This window comes from Charadrius vociferus, unplaced genomic scaffold (assembly GCF_000708025.1).
Source record: "Charadrius vociferus isolate BGI_N301 unplaced genomic scaffold, ASM70802v2 scaffold92, whole genome shotgun sequence".
In the NCBI taxonomy this organism is placed as follows: Eukaryota; Metazoa; Chordata; class Aves; order Charadriiformes; family Charadriidae; genus Charadrius; species Charadrius vociferus.
In genome coordinates this window covers 2,312,581-2,336,038 of record NW_009647874.1, presented here as the reverse complement: position 1 = coordinate 2,336,038, position 23,458 = coordinate 2,312,581, and positions in this window count along the sequence as shown.

Here is a 23,458-nt window from a genome sequence, read left to right as displayed (position 1 = left end):
GTAAGCAGAGATGGGACACAAAAGTAAGGCTGGCAAACAGTCCTTCCCTCCTCCTCAACTCTTTCAGGAAGGACCAAAGTGAACTCGGGGTGGAGCGTTTCCCACTGTTTCTGCTGGCACGAGCAAAGAGTAGTCTCTGTGCTACACTGCAAAGCCAGCCCTGACAGCTGCCCTAGGAGCAGCTGGAAACTCAAAGGAAAAGAAAGAAATTCTGAACTGGTAAATGAAAAACTGGTGCTCAAACTTCTGCTAGGAGAAAATGAAGACAGGTTCTAAATCTAGGGCTTCCATTTTGCTCCTGAAGAGCAGTTCAAGTAAGCCTCTTTTCTAATGCAGAGTGCCTCCACTGTAAGACAGGTCCAGTGGGTGGATCAGTGTCCTGAAGAGTGGTCCAGAGTCAAAAACCTGTATTTGTTGGAAGTGAAGGTCTGCCAGAGGCTGCACCCCTCTGCACAGGCAAATGAGCCTTTGCAGGGGAATGGGAATAACATGGAAGAAGAGTCAGAAATATTTGTATATATGACAAAGTGCACAGTCTATGAAAAGTGTGAAACAATGTCCCCAATGGTCATGTGAGACCAGAAGAAAAGAATGATTACACTATAAGTTTATGTGTATGTGTATTCACAGGTATAAAAATATGTATACACATGTGTCTTCACCACCAGATTAAGTTGATTTGAAATCAGATTTAGCTTAGTTGATCACATGTAGTCGTCTTCTTTAGGGTGAACTGATGAGTCCTCCAGGCCACACTGACTGTATCGGGTGCTTAGATGCCTACCTCACACATAGATATCAACCGGTAGACACCTAAGTTTGGGTATTTTAACTGGGAGTTGAAATCCATCTCATATGTTGATATAAGGTATGATTCTATATAGTTCTCTACAGAGCACCTGTCAAGCAAAATTTTCACGTTATGACTCATGAAGCCAGTTTATGCAGATGTGCTCAGCCGTACCTTTGCTGTCTGAGGAAGGCTGTTGTAACACACCATCAACTAGTGACTTGCCTGCTGCAAGCACGTGTTTCTGTTACCGAGCTCAAGCTCCTTCTGAAGGTTTACAAAAAGCTCCCATCAAAACACCTGCACGGCAACTGAGCTGTGCAGAACTGTGGTCCTAAGTAAATGCAACCACTGAAAATAAGGAATGACCAGTAAAAATGGATTGACTGCAGTATCCATTTCTTTTTGTGAGTTCACATTGACAAACTGACTGTCTAGTGGCTCAGGACATGATTGTACTCCTTCAATATTTTTGCACACTTCTCTCTTACTTGTTATGCCATGAACCTGTTTTCATTAGTGCTTTCATCTGGTAAGACCCTCTTAGGTCTTTCCGTGTTAGCCTGGTGAGGCAAAAAAAGGGAGAGTCATTTGTGGAAATAATACGTGCTAAAAGTGAGCTCATGCAATTTAAAGAGGACATGCTGGAGCTAGTTGCCATCATTATAGCTTGAGTTAGCTGTTGGCTAGATGTTTCTTAAGATATTAAGGGAAAAGAATAATGGAGAGGCTGAATAAGAAACACAATATTTAAGAAAAAGGAAAAAATATGTAAATTCAAGGCACTGGTGTGGTCATAGAGAACACTTAAATAAAATAAAAGGTCAGTTACTTTAAATAAGTAAAAGGAAACTTTATTCTTTAAAAAAATAATTACACATCTAAAGTTGTTCTTCATCATTTTTTTACCATGTAAGTTAAGTTACTTTCTATACATAAGATACAATAGTATATGGGGGTTTCCAGTGTCTTGTAACATTTTGAAGTATGGTCAATAAACAACTCAAAACCATTGATATCAGTGAGCTATTTATGCTACAACCAGGTTTACCTGAAACTGACTTATGAGTTGGAAAGCTATTATTTAACAGATAAACAGATGCACATAGACATACACATGTACATCCATACATGAGGTATACCTGCTCAGGCCTCTTCCTTAGAAGACTAAGAAAACACTTGCTCATTGCGATTGGCAAAATGAACTAACCATGAGGACACCTTTTTTATCAAATTACTAAAGAAAAGATTATGTGAGAAACAGTTTTGCAGAGGACAAACTTGAAAGTGTCTTTATCTTGCCTCTTTTAAAGTATCAAAAAGCATGAATCCTCTAAAATACCTAAAGCATAAATGTCATGAATCAGGAAAACTTTAACCGAATACACTCTTCAGATACTATAGGAGGAAAGAAATTAATGTCCTATTACAGTATTAGGTAAGTGTCCTTTCCTGTAAATAAGGAAATTACCTTGTTGGGAAATGGTAATAACTTAGGATATATTGTACTAACTTTACGACAGTCCACTCATACACTATTACAATACTGAGTATTCTCAAAGGTCTCAAAAGTCAAAAAGAGTTTCCAGATCCAAAACTTTACAACAGCAGATCTGGAATTCATACGTAATTCAGTTCTTCTAATGTCACCCTATAGATTTTCCCTTCTCTCTTCAGACTTCAGACTGTGAGACTGTGCTGTAGAAGAGTGATATGCAGAAAGCACTTGATCTCAGCTCTGTCAGTCATGGGACACTTGTTGCTGAAAATGTGATGCTTACCCGTCTAGCTTCTGAGCCTATACCGCAATGTTTGCTTTGGCAGTCTCTAAGGGTCTCAATCTTTTGTATCTAGAACAGAGAACTGCTAAAGTAAGGCAAGGAAAGCTAAGTTTTGTCACCAAAATATGGAAAACTGATTGCTAGTGGCATGAAAATGTAAAAGTAAAGCAGGGCCGTCATCCTGGCTTACATTCTGTTATTGTGGGAGGGATGCTGTACTGAAGATCACTGAATGAAAGTAAACGCCTTCCACTGACTTAAAACTGCTGAACAATGGGAGCTGAAGCAAAAAAAGCTCATATTTTCTTCCTCAACTTCCTTTATTTCCCCCTCTCATTGAATTTAATGGCAAAATCTCCACTGATGTACCTGATAGTACAATACTACACCAATACTGCACCTCTGTCTGAGTTGTGCCTTTTGTTATAGCAGAAGAGGTTACATTAGTCTGGGGTCTGCTCCACAGACTGTGGCACAGTGACTTGTGCTGACTGGAACATTTTCACAAAATAACGTGTCAAAAAACGTAACTTTGTTGTCCCTTTGAATGGACCAATTGGTAACAACAGGGTCACGGAAGGATATATTCTTGCTCTTTTAAACTCCTTTTCAATTCACATTATTTATCAAATTGTTGGGATTACTTTGCAGTAGGTTTTGTCCTTGTAGTCAGTACTGAAGAGGTTACATGGTAGCAAGTGTTTGAAAGTGCAAGGCCTTTCCTTGTTTAGATGATTTTATCACATTCTGTAATAATAGTTTGAAACAGGAATTCCTTCAGATATAAAAACTCCTGCTATTTTAGGCTGGTGTAGAATTCGTGGGCTTGGAATTTAGCCATTTCTATTTCATTTCCTTTCAAAAATTACCCATGAAATACACTCTTCTTGCAAAATCAGGCAGACTGCTCAAACTTTCCGATGAATCCTGTTCATTATACACTGCCATCACAGGTATAGTGCAAGGGAAAGTTTAAATATTACACTTACCAACGCTTTGATAGCACATGACAGTGTAAAATGTAGCAATGTACTTTTCTGGCTTGTGAACATGAGCTACCTAGGGCCAATTTACAAATAACACAGTTAAAAAGCTGATTGCCCAATGTGAAAGCTGCTTGAATATTCACTCCATCCAAAGCTAATCATTATGTAAACTTTTTTTTATCTCTTGAAAACTTGTCTTCCATTTAGCAGGAAGGCAGGATGCTGTGTGGGTACCAGCTTGAGCAGATTGCAGCAGCAGTCGTCTGTTCAGGTTGCACTCACCCTTTTTCTGCCTAAAGCTTGTGGAGCAAGGAGCTGAGGGTTGCGTCCACTACAGCAGTGACAAAGCAATCATGTAGTGAAATCTTTGGCTTTGGGCCAAGGCTTCCCAACTTCTCAAATACCATTTCCAAGTCTCAACATCTCTCCTGAATCACCGTGCATCATCATGACCTGTTGCCTTTACCACTGACAATGTTGTACACTTCCTTCCCGTACCATAAAGGCATTAACCTCTTTTTATGCTTATTGCCACATTGTATTATTTTTATTTTTTTTAATACAGATTTCTCTGTTTCAAATCTTGGAGTGGGGACTGGAACAGCACAGTTTACCCCAAAACTTAGTCAGTTGCGGAAACATTTTATAGAGTATTTTTACAGTCACGAATAAGGAAAATCATGGTAATTCATAACTCTTTATGTATCACAATATTTTCATATACAAGATTTTGTGCTGACAGGAACAGTATTATGGTATCATGCAGGATGGAACCATGCCCTCAAGCTATATTGGGACATGTAGGACAGTGGGTTTACTGCACCAAGGTACATTTTTGTTTGATTTGGGGATTCTTCAGATTGGTATTGTCCCTTTTACTATGTCAGTTCATGTTGTATAATCTCTCCTGGTTCTCTTTAATGTGTGTGCAAATTGCCTGATATACACACCAGCTTTTCAACATAAAATCAGCCTATTTCATGATAGCATCTGCTTTAAGTCTACTGCCTGTCTCCTTTTTCCCCCCTTCAAAGCAAATGAGCCCTGTAAAGTTACTGTATGAGAATTTTTCCTTTCTGTTACAAGCTAATAAAATCCTACTATTCAGTAATACATGGGACATGGCATTTTAGAAATGGCTTTAACTCTTCTTGTATACAAGGAAGATCTTTCAACTCTAAAAAAGAGAATAGCTCTTTGATAATACTGAAAATTGAAAATTTCATTAGTTTAAAAATAATAAATTATGCTGTGTACTGTAAACATTGATTTGCAAATGAAAAAAACACAGGTGAGTAAATGATGAGTCTGATTAAGATTTTTTTTTTCTTTTAATTACTGCCCTTTAAATTTCTGTTAAGTAATTACTGTTACTATGTGGTTGATACTACTGCATGGGATTAATTCATTGATATTTTAATGATAGCACGTTATATTTTTACCATTTGAGGATTAAGCCACTGTTCAGTTACTGAACTACACAGCTGTAGTTTTGCATTAACATACTTAGTTGAAAATAGTAGAAGGTAATTGTATTTGAAGTTAGCCCACATAAGGAAGTATATTCTAGTGACAGTACCATTTTAAACACTTATAAAAATATATTAAAAGTTTTGCATTTGAAGATTCTTGTCTTACATATTTTACAGGATTAAATCTCTGTTAAGAAAAAAGGAGAGGAAACAGTGTTGATGGATATATGTAGTCATGTGCTATTCCATCAATATTTGAATATGTATAGCATTTTCAAAATAGGATCAGGGATGTAGTATGTATGAAAACAGGGTTTTTTCATACTGCCAGAACATCATCAAGAATTTGGAAGATAAAATAACCAAATAAAACTATTCTTTAATATGTTGGACATTGGAAGAAAGTTAGGGTGGTGTGCTCTTTTTTGCAATAGTCAAAGCATGAAAAAAGAAGATTAAAAACAGTGAGCTCTGTAATCAAGCTCCAAATAGAGATTTCATCCCTAAAATGGTCTTGAGGAAGTTGTAAAAGGAGGATTTTATTTCAGGCTCATCTGTAATTAAAAGAAGTTTTAACAGTCCAGTTTCAAACTACAGCTATATAGTAAAACAATGCTTAATGAAATGTTGGTAGAGAATTTTTCCAATGTTATTACTAAATCTTTCTTTTTAGGATTTTAAGAATGGTAATAATTACTAATTCATACATGCATTTTTGTAGGATTGTTCTTTTAGTATAAGAGAAAGATTCCTTTTTATGACTTGCCATATCTATTAAGTTGAAATCCTAAAGTACTCACATCAAGAACACAAGCTCAGTAACACTAGCCAGCATGAAAATGAATAATAAAGAAGCAGGTCTTGCCCCAGAAAGTTCTATCTGCAAATTCACCACTGAGTGTTTGTAGCTTCTGTTCTGCTGCTATATTCCAATGCTACTTCATTTTATTGGAAGATGCGTATTTATTTAATTGGGGTTTCACACTGAGACAGTTTCATGTGTGCTAACCCCTGTGCACCCATGGAGATATCAGTCAGACTCCACCCTGAACAGGCAAGCATTCAGATGGAGCACTGCGGAAGTGAAGAAGGTTATACACAAAAGCAGGATCCTGCTTAACATGATTCATTTTATTCAATAGCCAGTATGGGAATCACCAGAAATGGTTAAGAACCTCTCCCTGGCATTCATTCAGTGAAATGGCCAGTGTTCAGTAGAACCCTACTGCAGTAAGGTGAGATGTACCCTCATAGGTATATATCTAGCTAATATGCTAATTGTAGAACCATTATACAAATTAAGAATATATTTTCTTCATCATCTGTGAAGACAGCAGCAGTCAGACTGCACTACCAAATGTTAAAGCATCTGAAAATGGTGTGAAATTAAATTCCTCTTCTCACAGAGACAGACTTCTCCAGGTCCAGCACTCAGCCCCAGTTTCTCTTGAGAGTCATTCAGAACACAGTTGAAAAGATGCAGGGGTGGAAGAGTGAGGCTCTTCTTCGCCAGTCCTGCAAACATTACCAGGAACCTGTCTGTCTCCAGGATAGAAGCTGGGCCCTCATGATAGCCACTGAAACTAGTTCTTTCCTTCAGGTGGTCACTAGCGCTGCTGCAGTGCTGAATACTCAGGACATGAGCTGTATCATTCTGTAGAATGCCACGATCATTACACACAGACCCTGGGGGTTTTTTTACTGGTTTTTTTTTTATTCAAATGAAGAAATACACTGGTAAAATTTCATTAGAAATACATATTTTTAAAAGTTGTGAATATGCAAAGTTAAGGATGCAAAAGTCAGGAGATGTCAGGATTTCTGCTGCCCATAAAACACTAATTCTCCCTGTCATGCCTTAGATTTACAGTACAGATTTTACTTACAGCAATCATAAGGCAGCTGCAGATGTAATGCTCTGTTCTGAGCATTTGACTTGCAGGCACCCAAAGAGTCTTATTCTAATCTCATTTACTTACTTAGCTGTGCAAATAACCTGTGCTTTGTCTTATTTCTCCAAGCAAAATCTTTGCCTTTTGAAAAGAGGTGTTGGAGAAGAAAAAATGTAGTGGGGTAGAAGAGAAGATAGACGAAGAAACTCCAATAGATAAAGTTCCGAAAAAAAAAAAAAAAATAATCAAGATTGTCTTTCCAGCTTGCTGTTTCTTAGATTAAAAAGTAATTGGGAAGAGTTTGAGGAGAAACTCAGGCGTTTTCATTGTGGCATCATGGACACCAAGAAATTGTGCTAATCACAACTGTTATTTAAAATAACAACATATGCTCCAAGTTATAAAGGAAATTTCATCCTAGTATAGAAACTAGAGTTGAGTTTAGCAGATAAGGGCAAGAAACAGAGCATGAAGGAGTCTGCAGCTTTTTTCCCATGGAGTACTGAATCAGGGAAACTGAGTTGCTGCCGTAAATTTTTGAAGCATCCATGGCTCAGCTGCAAGCAAATCCAATTCTCCCTGATTTGGAGAAGGCATCTGAATCTGAGTTTTCCAAGTTGCAAGTTAGGGCCTTCCCCACACTGGCTAGGGGTCTCTCAGTTGTCTCTTGCAGCTAATCCACCTTGTACACATTATGATGATCACTCCTTATTGTCGAAAGAGTATCAGGCTCTACTCCCATGACTAGAGCACACATTGTTCCTAGGGTCAAGATCTTGCTGCAGTTATGACTTAGTATTAAACAGTTTCAACAAAAGATATCATCTTCAGCATGGTCACAGTAGTCTTGGGACTGAGCTGTTAACACGGGACACAAAGAAGAACAAAGAGGTTTGATCCTGGGTCTTCGGTATCCTACGTGAGTGCTCCATTGGCCACCAATGAGTTTTCTCTGACTGGGTATTCCATTTTGGAGCCTGAAGAAATGGATCGAAGTGTTAATTTTTGCTAGCTTATGTTGGTTTGTTGGGGTTTTTTAGCAGGTTCATCCCTGTGACGAGCTCACATTTTGATGAGCTGAACATTTCTGATGAAAAACTACTTAATGAAAAAGATCCCTGACCAGTTATAATTAGTATACTGTTTTGTATTATAATGTTTAGAGAAGTTTTGAAAGTATGGCCTTAGGGATAATCTTTTAAACAATTTCTGTTAATTGACAGTGTTTTTCAGACATCTTCCTTCCACCCCAACCCTGGTAATATGTGTGCATTATATTAATGCAGTAATTATTTAGATCACTCTTTAAAATTTCCCTGTTTTGTTTCAAAGAGGTTTTTACTTAAAATGTTTTGTAATGCTTTTATGTCTCTGACTCTTTCTCAAGTAACAGTTTTTTTCATGTATTATTTGGAAAAAGATATTTCAGAATCCCTCTAGAATTATTCAGTTTGGAAAACATTCTATAGACATAATTTGCTGGAGGCAAGCTAGCACTGCAGATTAAAAGTTTACACAAAGACAACAGACAAACCAGTATTACTTCAAATCAGACAGAAAAAGAGAAAAATACATTTCTGCTAGGCCCAAAAGACCTTTATTTAGTATCTTCTCAAAAACTAGAGTATATTATTACATACCCAGTAAACTATTGATCTCCACTGATTTACTACATACTCCATTAGTATTCTGTTCTTAATGCTAGAATGTGGTCTCACAGATTCTCAGAAACACCTTTTAGCTTCACCAGAATTAGGCTAATGATTCATAGGAGATATCAAATGAAATACAAAGGAAAAAAAGTGTTTCCTAACTCTTTCCAATTGTAAAGCACCTAACATCAGAGAATTACATGTTTCTCATGTATAGGTAACAGGTAAGAAACATACCAAGAGTGTTAAAAAGTAAACAAGTTAGTAAGTAAATAAATGAAGAGCTTTGAGATCTTCCTTCATGCCACTGTGATAGAACTCATTCATTCCTGCATGTGACTTTCAGTACATCATGATATATTTCAGAGTAGGTTACATGGGAATAGCAAAGCAGATTACTGCTTAGTATCTCCTCTGACTTGTAGCTGTTATACACTGTGATTTATATAAACATATATGTATACACATACGTATACATGTACTTATTTGCTGTTTTTTTCGAATGGAAGGGCTTTATCTCAGTTATTCTTCATGTTAAAATGAAATGTTAATTGCCACTGTTGTTCTGTAAAAATATTCAGTGGGGTGCGTAGTTTTATGTGGTGCAACAAATTAACAAGACTATCTGAATCATTAAATGAAAATATGAAGTTAGTAGTGTACTGTCATCCCTAAATCATAAAGATAATTTTGCATGTATCGTATTCAGAGAGATCAAAATAAGACATTATTTCCAGTGGTGATCATGGGAATGGATGTCCTAATTTTTAGCTGCTCAACTTGAGACACCCAAAGCTTGATATCCCCTCTTAAGGTATTATGGACTATGTCATGGTTTGCTATTGTGTCTGTATTGCTTTTGTATGCGACAGAGTTAATTTTCTTCACAGTAGCTCATATGGGTCCCTGTTTTGAATTTGTGACAAAAACATTGTTAATAACGCAGGGATGTTTTAGTAACTGCTGAGCCCTGCTTGCACAACATCAAGGCCTTTTCTGCTCCTTGCACCACCGCACAAGCAAGTAGGCTGGAGTTGTGTAAGTTGGGAGAGGACACAGCCAGGACAGCTGATCCCAACTCACCAAAGGGATATTCCATACCATATGACATCATGTTCAGCAATAAAATCTGGGGGAAGAAGGAGGAAGGGGGAGGCATTCAGAGTTACGGCGTTTGTCTTCCCAAGTGTTTGTTACGTGTGATGGAGCCCTGCTTTCCTGGAGATGGCTGAACATCTGCTTGCTGATGCGAAGTAGTGAATGAATTCCTTGTTTCACTTTGCTTGCACACGCAGCTTTTTCTTTACCTATTAAATTGTCTTTATCTCACCCCACAAGTTTTCTCACTTTTAGTCTTCCAATTTTCTCCCCCCTCCCACTGCATGTGAGTGAGCGAGTGGCTGCATGGGGCTGAGCTTCCTGCCAGGGTTTACCCACAACAGGTTTCCTACTGGGAGAGCAGTTCGTCAAACATTTAGGCCTCACGGAAGTGCCGGTTCCAGATTACAGGAAAAGTCATTCTCTGTTGGCAGCCTCTTCCTTGCAATAGGAACATTCATGAAGTGACTTAAACCAAAGTAAGCAATGTGAAACATGAAATTAGATCTCTGTTCTTTATCAAAAGCTAAAAATTCCTTCTTTGTATCACTTTTCTTACTTCACTGCCTCTACTCTCTTGCCCCTCCTACCATTTCCTGTAAAAAAAAATAATTAAATGAATCACATCAAAGCTTGGGCTATGACCAGAAGACTCTCATTGCTAACCAATCCTCTTAACCCTTCCAATGTTTACTTCATATTTGCCTAATATTTAAACTGAATTTCTGAAGGGTACCTACTTAATTAAATAAGTTCCTAAATCTCAGCAAACGACCTTCCTCCCTTTCTTCACCTATTTGCATTTCATAAGTAACATCCACACTGAGCCCAGGGGTTCAATATACTCAGTCTGGTGTTATCGTCCGTAGTTAAGAGGATGGCTGTGTTCAGTAATGGCAAAAATCATTTCTCGGCTTGCCTTGAAAGTGCAAAACACGCAGCATCTTTTTGTTAAAGTTTTCAACATTAGTTGAGGGAAGTAGCTGGTCACGCACTCAACCATGCCACACTTCACATGTACACACCACTGCCATGGCTCCTCTGACCTCCTGGAGCCACACTGCCAGGACAAGACCTTGTCCCTGGCTTCCCCACTCTCGAATCAGTGGTGTCAAAATAAGGCAAAAGAATGCTGATTGTGCAGTGCTGAGAAACTCAGGTGGCACCTGTGTTCCCTGACATTTACCTCAGTATTGCTCAGGAAAGCTCTTAGAGTACTTTGCCAGCTATGTTAAGACCCCGTTCCTCTTCTCCTTTCTCTGTGTGAGCTAGGAAATGCTAACAGATACAGCAGGAAACGCATCTCTACTCCTATAGCATCACCAAAACAGCCTACTGAGGCTTTCATACTGTAGAAACGACATCTTGTCTGAGGGCTCCAGGATACCCTGTCCTCACTGTTAATGCTGAGAGAAACATTGTGCAGGTAGAAAGGTACTGAGGAGCACTTTCACTAGTGGAAAAGGAAAAGGAATAGAAAAAAGAATAATGGAAGCAGAGTATTAACTGTATTGATCTTTAACAGACTTTCACAGTGCCAGAGGATGGAAGTGGCCCCTTGGGGCCCCATTCCCTTTTCCCAAAGCCATGGAGCAAAGACTTATGCCATTCTTCTACACCCTCACTGTTGTCTTGGTAGTCTCTCCTGATTTCAAGTTGTGGGATTTTCCTCCTCCTTCAGCTGCCTGTTCTGACTCTGCATGGAGCTCACCTCCCCACTGTGCAGCTGCTCTCATTTCAGGGGGTGCTGCCACCACCAAGCACATTTGCCTTCATGTGATAAGATTGCAGGCGATCATTTCATTGATGCAACACAGAAAACGGGAAGAAAAGGCACGAAGGCTCCTAAGATTTTCATTTCCATAAATCTTGCCTAAGGCTCCAGCTGGAGCTGTCCTAGAGGGGCCACGTACAGTATAGTACAGTATATTCCCTGACTGCTTCTTTAGCCAAATAAATTTTGTTGATGAGTAATGTGGGCACTGCAGAGCATTTCAAAGACCCATCTGGTAGAATAAAGTCACTTGCCTTCAAAGCGTAGTGTATCTCAAAAGGTTCAGCATTTGGATTTGGTTTGAATTCTTGGATCCTTATCTGAATTCCCTGAGACTGCATAACAGGCTTTCTTGCAGAATTTCCGTCATTTCAGCTTCTAGTTAAAGCCACGTAATAACACAAGAAAGCTTTTTCTACTGGTATTTCTGTCAAAAACAGAAGTGTATGTCAGGAGGTGGGGAAAGAGGAAGAACCTGAATATATCATAACTTTGAGTAAGATTTGGTTCAGGATTTGTTACAGAAATAAATTGAGGATTACACTGTATCATTTGGCTGTTGTTTAGATATTTATATTATTTTAGGGACTGACTCATTTCATTTAACAATACCTTCATATATCTTATGTTTCTACTAAATTATCAAGTTAATTTCTGTTCATGTTCCAGCCTGGCAGCCATGTCTCCTAATGTGGTGTTCTTTAATTTGAATGGAGATTTGAGTTTGCAAAATGTTGCTTATAGTTCATCAGTTCTATTTGCTTCAATTTTTCTAAATCATTTCTATGAAGAATGTGAAATGCAATGATTTTTCCAAGAATTAATCTTTGAAAAAATTACATTTAGTAATTCGAACCTCAGCTGAAATCTCACTATGCTAACCTTTTCTAGGAAGGTTTAAAGCAACCAATGAATACTTAAATATTTTCCTTCTTCTATGAGAATACTTGTATTTTCTTATCTGCCTGACTTTGGTTTAGCTAGGAAATTATTATGTTTTGCCGCGATTCCTGCATGGAAAGAACACATCCAGAACATTTATTCACACTTATAAATCTGTGGATGAAAAGTACACCTTTGTTTTAAATTCCTTTCATTGGCTCTGTGAATGCCTGATCTTTTTCAATTTTTATCACTCAGCAGATTAGACCTAAGATAGATCACGGAATATCTGGAAATACATTGCAGGCTGTCTTTCATTACTTCAAGTTCATCTGGATGGCTCATTTTGTTCACAGCTGCTGATAGATAGCATTGGTAAAACCTGATTTTCAGAAGTACTGAGTATCTTCTAGCTCTCACAAAGTGGAAGTACAGATGATCAACTTCAGTTCCATATTTCTCTCTTCTTACCCCCACAGGACTAAGTCTGTTACAGTATCCAAATATAATGAAATATCTACTGGCTAGGAATGATAACAAGTTAAAATGTTGAGAATACTCTTAGGGCTAGATCATGTCCAGTGTTTCTGAGGGTATATGTACACCAAATCAGAGAAAGGCCATTTATGGATTCATGGTTTCATTTATGGATCATAGTTTCTCTTCCAAAACCAGAATGAATTATTTTGCTTGCTAATGTACCAAGCACCGTGAATAAAGAAGGTATTTCCAAATACCTAATTTCCTATTAGGTGCTGTTAAGGTTTTGAAATTACTTTACTGCACCCTGCCTTAAAACAGCCTTTATACACTTTGTTCTTATTTCAGGGATGTGTAAGCAAAAGCAGTGTGGAGAAGCACATTAGAGGCAAAGTGGAACCACCGAACATTTACAATCTTCAGGAGAAAAGTAGAAAAGGAGAAGGATTAGGATGCTCATACACTAAGCAACATTTTACTTTAACCAGTTCTGGAATAATGTGCTATTCAGGATGAGTAAAGATAGTGATAACATTGTCAACATAAGCATTTGTCTATACTGGAAATGAATTGTTAGAATTACACAGCAATAATACAAACTGGTCAGTTCTAAATTTATCATGATAAAGGAAGAGAAAAATAGAGGAGAATGTGCTATAACCTTGATGTAGTCGTCACAAGAAGGCCCATAAATTACTTGTTTCTTTAATACTGTTTGGCAAGGTGCAAGCCAGTGAGGGGGGGGAAGACTTGAAGACTTGGATTTTCAAGCACAAGCCATTATGATATTAAATGGTTTCATGCTTTAGTTTCTTCACATTATACTCTCACTTCTGAGTGCAAACTTTGCCGATGGCAAAGGGAAATACAAAGTGTTGACAGTTAACTATAGCTGGCCACCTGGCCATCCATTACACCCCAGATGTGAATTGTGAATTTTTATATTCTTTCTATGTGAAGAAAATGCTTCCTCTGATGTTCTTGAGCAACACATTTCGACTGGAGAAATCTACAGGTTCTTAGTTTGATGGACTCGCCATTGCAGTGTAGACCTATGGAAGAATGGAGGGGACACAGAAGAATCAAGGGCCGGGTGGCATATATTTGCCATCTGTCTGTTTATAAATTGAGTACCCATTTCAGTAATTGTGTGGTTCATAGAGGTCCATTTAGGTCTGGAAAATAGCTATTTCATAAGCAGATTTTTTCTTTGCGTACTACTTAATGAGTAGTTCAGCTCGGTAAAAATCCTTTCTCAACGTGAAGTATCTTAAAAGTGAACAAAAATATATATTTGTTACCTGTATGGCTGAAACAAAGAAATTCTGAAGTGAAAAATGCAATCGCTCTTCCTGTGCGCCATGCAAACACAGGAATAGCCGCCATCTAAAAGAAAGAAGGTCAATTTAAAACTTCATGCAGTGTGTGACTGAGACCAGAGATTTAAGGCTCGCCTCCCACACCCTGCTTTACCAGGCTGGTGGCAACTCTGGGGCTTGCTTAATGTGCACAGTTGGAGCTGCTATACTTTGTGACCAGTCCTTAAGGGAACAACCTGGTCATCGGTTTTACGTCACTAGACTAGGCAATCAGTCCAACTAGGGCACACTGTTTTCTTATTGTTTTTTTTTTTTTAACCATTTGTAGGAAATGAAACAGCTCCAATGGGGATGATCAGGACATCGCAGTCTTTGTATGACCTGATGGTGATGGCAAAAACATGGGATGTAGTTTGATTTCTCGGTCAGAGAGAAATTCAGCACAAACATGAATCTTTATGTCCTACCTACTGTGTGAATGATCTTGTCATCAGGGCAAAATTATTCTGGCTTAATCTCTCTCATCAGTTATTGCCCAAGATGTCATCCTTGTGGTAACAAATGTAATATATTCCTGGGAAGAGCTTTCATGTTTGTGACCAAAAAAAAAAAAAAAAAATTCTCACCAGATCACGTACAGAGAAAGCCCAGGAAAATGGACAAGAGAAAAAAGCAGCACTATCTGATTTATGAAGTTGAAATAAAGTAACTGGCTATACTCCAGAATAATGTTGATTTAGTCTACCCTCTCCCCTTTCTCTCCATTCAGGAATTTGTGAGCAAAAGCAGTGCCCCTATCAGCTTCTCAGTGTATAGGGAGGGGTGTGACTTGGATGGGAAGAGAGTGGAAAGATAGACTAATTTCCGGTAAAATTTTACTGGAGTCTGGTTTTCCCTCCATGTCTTTAAAATTCAGTCCGGGAAAAAAAAAAAAATCATCATTTCTATTAACCATTTAATACTTCTAAGTCTAGATTCTTGCTTTTTACTAAGGCTCCTCTATACATTTTGACCTCAAACTAGAAAAAATTGACAAGCTCCTTGGCACCACCAGAATGAGAGAAAGTGTCCGTAGAGTAAATGGGAATGCTGTGGGTCTTTCATTTTTAAAAATCTGTATACAGTCACGCGTCTTTTCATCTGCTTCATGCCTCTTCATCTAGTTTCCTTCAGAAGCTCCACTTAGCAGCAGTGGCACCTACAGGACGGAAGGCAGTGAGGGCTGCTATATCTCAGGCAATCGTTTCACATGATCAGAGAGATGCTCTACTGCATGCTGACAGTACACTTGGCATTAATTCCTAGTCATTGCACAAAATTAAAATGCATTTTGTAATTTTGATGCAATATCTGGCACACCAATAGCTTGCTTCTGCCTTAACTCCACGCTTAAGATATGCATAGCATTTGCTGGAAGGAAAGGCTCTGTTTGTAGGCAAAGCTGAAAATTTACCACAAGACACAAGCATCATCCAACTGTCAAAAACAGTTTTTTTCTTGCTGGCAATGAAGATTTTTTTTGCCCATTTTTTACCTTTCGAGCTTAACTAGGAAGTATGGCATTTAAAAAAAAAAGGAAAAAAGTGCACTGTGGCACAGCCTCATGACATGTACGTCTCGTCTGGCATGATCTTTTTCCAGTCCTTAGTTTTTTATCTTCTCAATAAAGTAGCATTTTCCCCACTGATCACTCTACTACTGAAGCATGAATTTTAGGGCTTGTAACATTAGACCATTTTTATTGATCTTCATGAGTTTGCAGTGGGGACTTCAAGGTCATTTGGTCACCAGGGTTAACTTTGCAGCAATGAAAAGCAATAAACGCTTTCAGGATAGGCAGGTATTTATTATGAGCATTTAATTTCCCCAAAACTGCAATACTTGTTAGAAAGTATTGAAAAAATAAGTTCTTGTTTCCTTTGACATGTCCTTTCTTTAAGCATTCTTCTTAACTTGCTGCCCCTGTGACCTCCTTAGTAGCAGATACAATTCATTTCTTATGCAGACTGACAAAAAAGATGCATGGTATATGGCACTGCATATCTTTACTTCATTATTTCCTCATAGCAAAGACTTGAAACTGTAATGTGTGAGAAAGAAAAGGTGCCAACATGACATTTACTACTGCTAATATGAATCTGATTAATTCTACAACAAGAAACATCATCTTAACTCTTTATCTTCTTGTGTGTGTTTTTTGTTTGAACCAAATTGATAAATCAGAATATTTTGACAAATAACATATACTTGCAGGCCTTGTTGAAGCAAACAATATCACAACCTAGTCATTTGCAGTAAGTTTATTATAAGGGAAGCAAGAAACTGTCTTTTAACAATATTTACATTTGTCTACTAAGCTGAAATCTGTTTTATATAGTTCATTTGCAATATATTTAGCCATAGTTACACTTTATTTTTAGGAGAGCCCAGTGAAAGTCAGAAATAGTTTCAGTGTGCTTCACCATGCCTTATTCTACAGTGTTGTGATTCACCACGTTCAGTGAAAAAGACTTTCTCATAAGGAGGTGTTACTAAAGCCTAATTATTCTATTTGTGCCTTTTTTAGTAACTCAGAATACTTGCTTTCTGTTTCGAACTTGTGCCTCCAAGAACTCACCTCTTTATATCTCAGTGACACAGCCTTTTCTTAGTTTATGCAATCAAAATTATTTTAATAATGTATTTTTATTTAGCTTGATGTCTCATTGATGACTTGCTTTGGTGTTGTACTTTAAAAGACTATTTTTCTCTTCCCAGGTTTTGGTGGACAGTATGAAAAAAATGAAATGTTGTATTTTACATTCTTCAATCTGATTTCTTCCTACTTGCAGGTTTGGCTGAAATGTCAAAAATGTAGAAACTGGGAAAAATACCATAGAATATGCCGAAGTATATACTTATATGGAAAATGTTTTTCATTAAGGGAAAGGGTGAAAAAAAGAAAATTGCATTACAAGGAAGGAAAAAAAAAAAGGCATTTGATCTATATACATATAATGTTTCCCTTATGTATAACATGTATATTTAAACATTTATGAAAACTGTAAAGAAATAACCCAGAACATTCAAACACTGTGATATTTTTAAATGCAGGGTGACAAACATCGGATTCCAATGTTTGATGACCTTGTGAGTAAAATATTTTCCTTGGATTCATTTCTTTTTCTTCCTTTATTGGATCGAATTTAAAGTGTCCATAGAACTATTACTGTGGAGAAAAATAAGCTGGCTGCTAACACAACTGTCTGGCCATAAAATATGGAAAAGGGGAAAAAAATGAAAGTGGGAGAAAAAGAATTTATGAACCAGTACTAGAGGAGGGTAAACAACATTTTGCCAAAGTCCATAGGCTATTGGTAAGCAAGTGAGGTTAGGGCTGGCTGTTGCTTTGTAATACCGAAGCAATACAAATAACTTTGAATGCAAGCAAATGACACATAGGTCAGGATTTTAAATGTGAACACATGCTCCAGAGGAAACCGTACAGGAATAAAAGTTGTTCCTGTTTTGTTAGTTTAGATTCTGAAAGAAGCTTTTGTGTGTAAAGATGTAACACGATCCCATGCCTGGAGCCATGCCCCATGGTACACAGACCGCTGTGTTTGTCCCAGTGTACCAAAGGTAGAGAAACTCACAGCCTGTCTATCGCCAGGCTGGCACTGGCTTTTGTGAAATGTGATTTACTTTTACCAGAATGATACCAAAAGGGACCTTCCTTATCGTTCCAGAGGGGGGAGGGGAGAGCATGGATTTATCAGGGAGAGTGTGAGCCCTGCTGAAGGTAAATCTTGATGATCATTGCTTTAAAAAAAAAAAAAATTAAAGAGCAGTTCTGTTTCAGTATTATAAACTCTCCTCTTTGAATACCTTCCAGAAATCTGCTGGTTTAATTTCTTAGTCCCATCTGTTTCCCTCTCACTGGCTATATTTGTTAGTATTTCCTCAAGCAGCATGTTGTATTGCCCTTACTGTGCTGGAGGAAAAGGGCATAGATTGATCATTTTACAGGACAGGGAAACGTTTATTTTGGGCTGGAGTAGAGTGCATTTCCTCACTTCCTGCCCAGAGTTATAGAAAAAAAACTTCTCCAGGAAAAAAAAAAAAAAGAAAAAGGGAAAAAAAAAAAAAAAAGAGCGGAGCCTGTTTTGGTATACCAGGGAAAAAAAGAGGCAGCAATGTCAGGAGGGCCATTAGGCTGCTTATCTGTCTTTCTACTTTGGCACGTGAAAGCTCCCAGCTCAGCATGCCATGTGTCAAATCTATCATTTGATATGTCAGGAACCATTATTCCCTCTTTTGTCACCAGTTTTGACCAAAGGATGAAAAATTGCTGTCTTACACAGACAAAATTATTGCTGAAAAAAAGGGCAACTATGGCACATAGGAGTAGGCCAAGGTGAAACCTGGGGAAACTCTCCTTAGATTAGGTCTGGGTTAAGAGAATATTGATCTGTGTGCTAAAAACTGTTGATCTCTCTCTGAGCAGAGGATGACAAATGGTAGCAAACAAAAAATTGAGTGTCTCCAAGGACATTTGAGCTGCTCTCTGCTTTCTGTGAGTATTTGTTTGGCTTGTGGGTTCTGCTCTAGGGATTTAAACTAAAATAAGCAAATATTAAACAGAAAGGAAACAGCCGCAAAATGATACAGTGAGAAACTACAGGAAGACTACAGTCAGCTAGAAATTAGACCGGGTATTAAAACTGATAAATGGCTTAATCATAAGAAAAAGCATGTGTTCACTGCAGAACTTTAGCATATTGTAATTTTTAGGTGTTTGGGGCCAATTTCTTCCTCTGCAATGTTCATGCAGTTTTATTATAGCAAATGGGATATTATTGGTTTATATTAATTTCGGGAACATTAATTTCAAGCATTTTTAGAAGCACAAATTTCATGATGCTCTGTGTGGGTGATTCACAAACATATTATATTAAGGGCAGTGATAGGCAGAGGCTTCACAGCAGCTTGAGCATCTCTTGAAACCAGCAGCAATCTCCACTTTTCTTCATTGACCATAGCCAGAGATGAGAAGAGTGGAGGAGAGAATCTAGCTCCAGTGCTTAGATCAGAGAAGATGGGCCATAATTGTTGAGAAGAAGCATGCAAGCAGGACAAATACATTTTTCAACTAATAGGAAAGAAGAAGCAGGTAGGCAGGTAGAGACCTCCAAGGAGAAGAGAGAACTTCATTGCGAGAGAAATTGTGGCCCGGTTTTTGTTTTACTTCAAGTTTTATCTGTAGAGGTCTGAGTTTGAATAAAGTTGAAACTAATGTCCATGAAAGGATCTCTTGGCCTCAGGGGAGCTGAGGCGTGCTATAAACTAGTGCCATATATAACCAACACTGGAACGGGGATCTGTTTTCTCAACTTTGAGACCCAGAACAAGTGTGACTCTCCAAGTTTGTGTTGGCATGAACCTTGGGCCTCCTAAGGCCATCTTGTCCGAACAATGCCTGTGATTCAGAGTCTCTTCAGTGCATGTTTCTCCCCTCATTCCTGCATACAGCTGCCAAGAGTCATGCATCTCCTGTGACCTTTCTGAGTTTGGCAGTGCTGTTTTGCCGTCCATGCACTTTCCCATTTTCTGCTTCTTCCCACTGGAGGTCACTGCGGCAGAGGTCTTGCGGACAACAAATCTGAGCTTCCCACCAGTACAGGTACCTAGGAGAAGGTGGGGTAGATGTGGCTGACATGTATCATTTTGAACCCCTCAGTGAGCATAAACGGTCAAAAGACATACAGCTGTTGGATGGATGTGGCAGAATGAAGAGAAAACTCCATGGAAATGTTCAGGGTCCCCACTTGATCTGAACTTGTCTGGTTGTAGCAGAACTGACCTGAATGGTCAGCTGAAAGGTTTGCTCCACTGAAAAATGTCAATTTATCAAAACTGAGAGTGAAATATGCCAGAGTTAGTTCCATTTTGATAAAGTTGCAGCTGATTCCTTGCTAATTTACTGACAGATCTCCTGCCTCCTTCCTTGGCACTCTGCCCCTGAGCTGATGGGAAGCCACAACAGCTCCCCAGCTCCTAAACTCCCAGGCTCCTTCACCTTCTAACAACTCGCCTGATGAGCTGACACAGAGCAGAAACTCCTTCCATGGACACAAACTCTTTCTAAGTGAGCAATGATATTCTAGATGAATGTTGTGTAGTCTCTAATGCTAAGCATGGCATCCCAGCATGGAAAAGTAATTTAGTCCCACAAATCTTTCACAACTAATATTGGGTTTGATTATTTTGAGACTGAGCAGACAAGTTCCAGTGCTCTTTGCAATTGGCCAGAAAACAGAGACATGTAAATACTGAAAATATAACATCATTGTGAGCTGATACTCAGTCATGTCTTACTTAAAGTTGCTAGAAATTTTTTTAATATCTCAAATATACTTTCAATGTAAAAAGTATCTCATTTAAAGCAAGTAATTTGCCCACATAGTTCAGTTGTGACAGTTTCACTCCTCTCTTATTTTTACAAGAGAATTAAAATATGGTGAAAAAATTGTTTTGTTGTTTAAAACAAAATCAAGACAAATGTCAGTTCAGAAAAAAACATATATGTTTATTTCATTTCTTTTTTTTCAGGCAAGAAAAAAAAAAAAAAAGAAACCTTCTAAGTATTTGGTTTCCTTATGTGAAGAAGGAGGTATAAATCAAGTTTGTGGGTTTTGGGGTGTTTTTTTCCCCATCAAGACTGGGTGAGTGACCAGCCAGATGTACTTTTCCTGCTCTTTGTATTGTTTCCAGTGAAGTTAAATCCAGGCAGATAAGGTAGGCAGAGAGCAATTCTAAGCACATTTCTACTGAAATATTTAGATTCTCTAGAACATAGAAGCCGTAGAACGTCCTTTGTTGGCAGTAGCTCTAGGGATCTGTGTAGTGTGTTATTTAACATTTTACTTCCCTGGGAGGGAAAAATACCAGTTCACTGCACAAGTTAGTCATATATTCTTGTGGACATGCACTTGCAATAAGTTCCTGGTTTTCTGAAAGTTTTGGAAAGCTCTGATTTCAGTTAAATACTGTCACAGAGATGTAGAACAGTTACGCTTTTAACTTAGATTAGCTCACAGGTTAGTTGGCAGGTTCATGTAAGAGAGCTGAGTGGGTGAAACAGCTCATTACCCACAAAAGAGGCACCCCTGCCTCCTGCCTCAGCCCATTTTCTTCTCTAGTACCCATTCTGGCACTCGTCTGACCCCTCTGTGAGGCAGTTCAGCTCACTGCACCAGCAGAACATCATTCATGATTTTTCGTGGGTTCACTTTCTGTCTAGTGAATGACCTGAATTGGTTTACCAAGGACTCATACAAGTGTGAGAGCCATCAGAAGAAACACGATGAGAAGGTACAGTTAGGGTTAAAACATGGTGGGAAAAAGAGACAGGAGAAGAGCTGACTAGCTGACTAGCTCAGACCACCTCATGGAGGAGATGAGGGTACTTGGGTATTCTTACATTGATGTTGCTCTGACACATTTGCGTCATCATTCCCAAATGAGTATTTTTCTCCATGACTGCAAAAGGTGGCTTAACTCCTACTTGTTTGCATGGGAATAGACATAACAATGCAGTTGAACATTTAAAAGCAGGGATGAATTGGACAGGAGAGAAAGGAAGGATTTCCCCTGCCCCTTTTCCTCGTCTCCGCAGTAGCATGATACTACTTGTCCTCACTCCCCCAGCTCTGCCCACCTGGACTGGCACCCACACCACAGCAGGGGAACAGGAAAAAGGAGCTAAAACCTTCTGGCACCTTTTATGTTTGGGTAGTTGCTGCAAAGGCTACCTTTGAGCAGCCCAGTGATAATACCTTTCTTTAATCACTTCCAATTACTGTCACAACTGTATCCCTGTGCAGCCCAGATACGGAGTAGAGGATACCAGAAGCAAACAAGTAAAATTGTTGGCCACTGTTTTCTGGGTATGGAAAATTTTCCTTTCTGCTCTGGAGTCCCTCATATTTCTCTGGTTTTAGTTTCTCTCTGGGCTGATGGGACAGTCCCGCAGAGCAGTCTCATTGCCGAGTTCAAAAAAGCTTCTTAGAATTTCAGAAGGGCTTAATCCTTCCCATACAATCTTGCCACAGTCTTTCTGAGACTATCTCAAAGGATAGGGGGAGATCTCTGTTGTTTGTTGCAAAACCTGCAACAAAGGTGAAAACATTTGCCTATTAAAAAGGCAGAAGCAGTGTCCTCAGGTTTGATTCTACTCCACCATCAATGAATTTCTCACAAATGGAGATCTCTTCAAGATGTATTGTGGTGTCACATAGAGCTCTGATACCAGACAGTGAAGGAACACGGGCTGAACTAGCATGTATGTTAAGAAAGTATACAGCTTCATACTTTCCAAAATGAGCTCCAGGGGGTCCCCAAATAAGACCTCAACATATGGTACAAAGCGAATCTTGAAGTCAAATTTTCTGTCAGGAGCTGGATGTAGCGTGTAAATTACATCTATTACTAAATATTGGAAAGGATAAATGTGATTAGATGATTATATGATTTCTACTGTGTTTTAATAAATTAAGAGAGATACTCCAATGTCATTGTTATCCTTACAGGTGTGAGGATGTTAACTTCTTCCCTTTTTCCCCCTAAATTTCTATCATTGGTCCCAGTTTAAAATTGTCATGTCTTTCTTGCTGTTAGTAGCCTTTGAGTGGCATGTGTTTGTTTGTGAGACAAGTCAGCTCTAGATCACAAATTCCCAAATATAAAGATTCGGAAAACACTTATTAGACCATCACATCAGTTTTCCTGATAGCACAGGATTGTTCTCTTCAGCTTCTTGGAGTGCATCCATCAATATGGTATCCGAGTGTCTTCTAGAAGTGCTTAACTGACAGCTGTCGTGTATGATTCATGATTTCTTCAGTCTTCTTCTGAAGGAAAATATTTTGTGCGCATTAAAAAAAAAACAACAGAATTGTAAGGAAAAAAATGTTAGCTATATAGAGGAAATATAACCTTCTCTAGGCAAGAAGCACATCAATAACCACACTGCAGCTGTAATGTCAGTTCTGATGTTACTGTTGTAGCTGCATCTTTAAGCCAGAATACTGTGAACACAGGAGTTCAATGGCAGTTTTCCATAGCTTGCAGTTTGCTACTTGAACATTAAGACATAGTTTTAATGCATATTTCCTCCTTTTATGTACTATTTTATCTCATTTCTGTATACATGCTTCAGTCTGCGTTTTTAATGCTTTTTATTAAGCAAAAATAAGCATTTCCAGCAGAAGTATACAGGCTCTTCAGAAACTTAAATTTTCATTAATTTACAAGCTCGTATATGTAAAAGAAAGCCTAAAAAGTATTCCCAG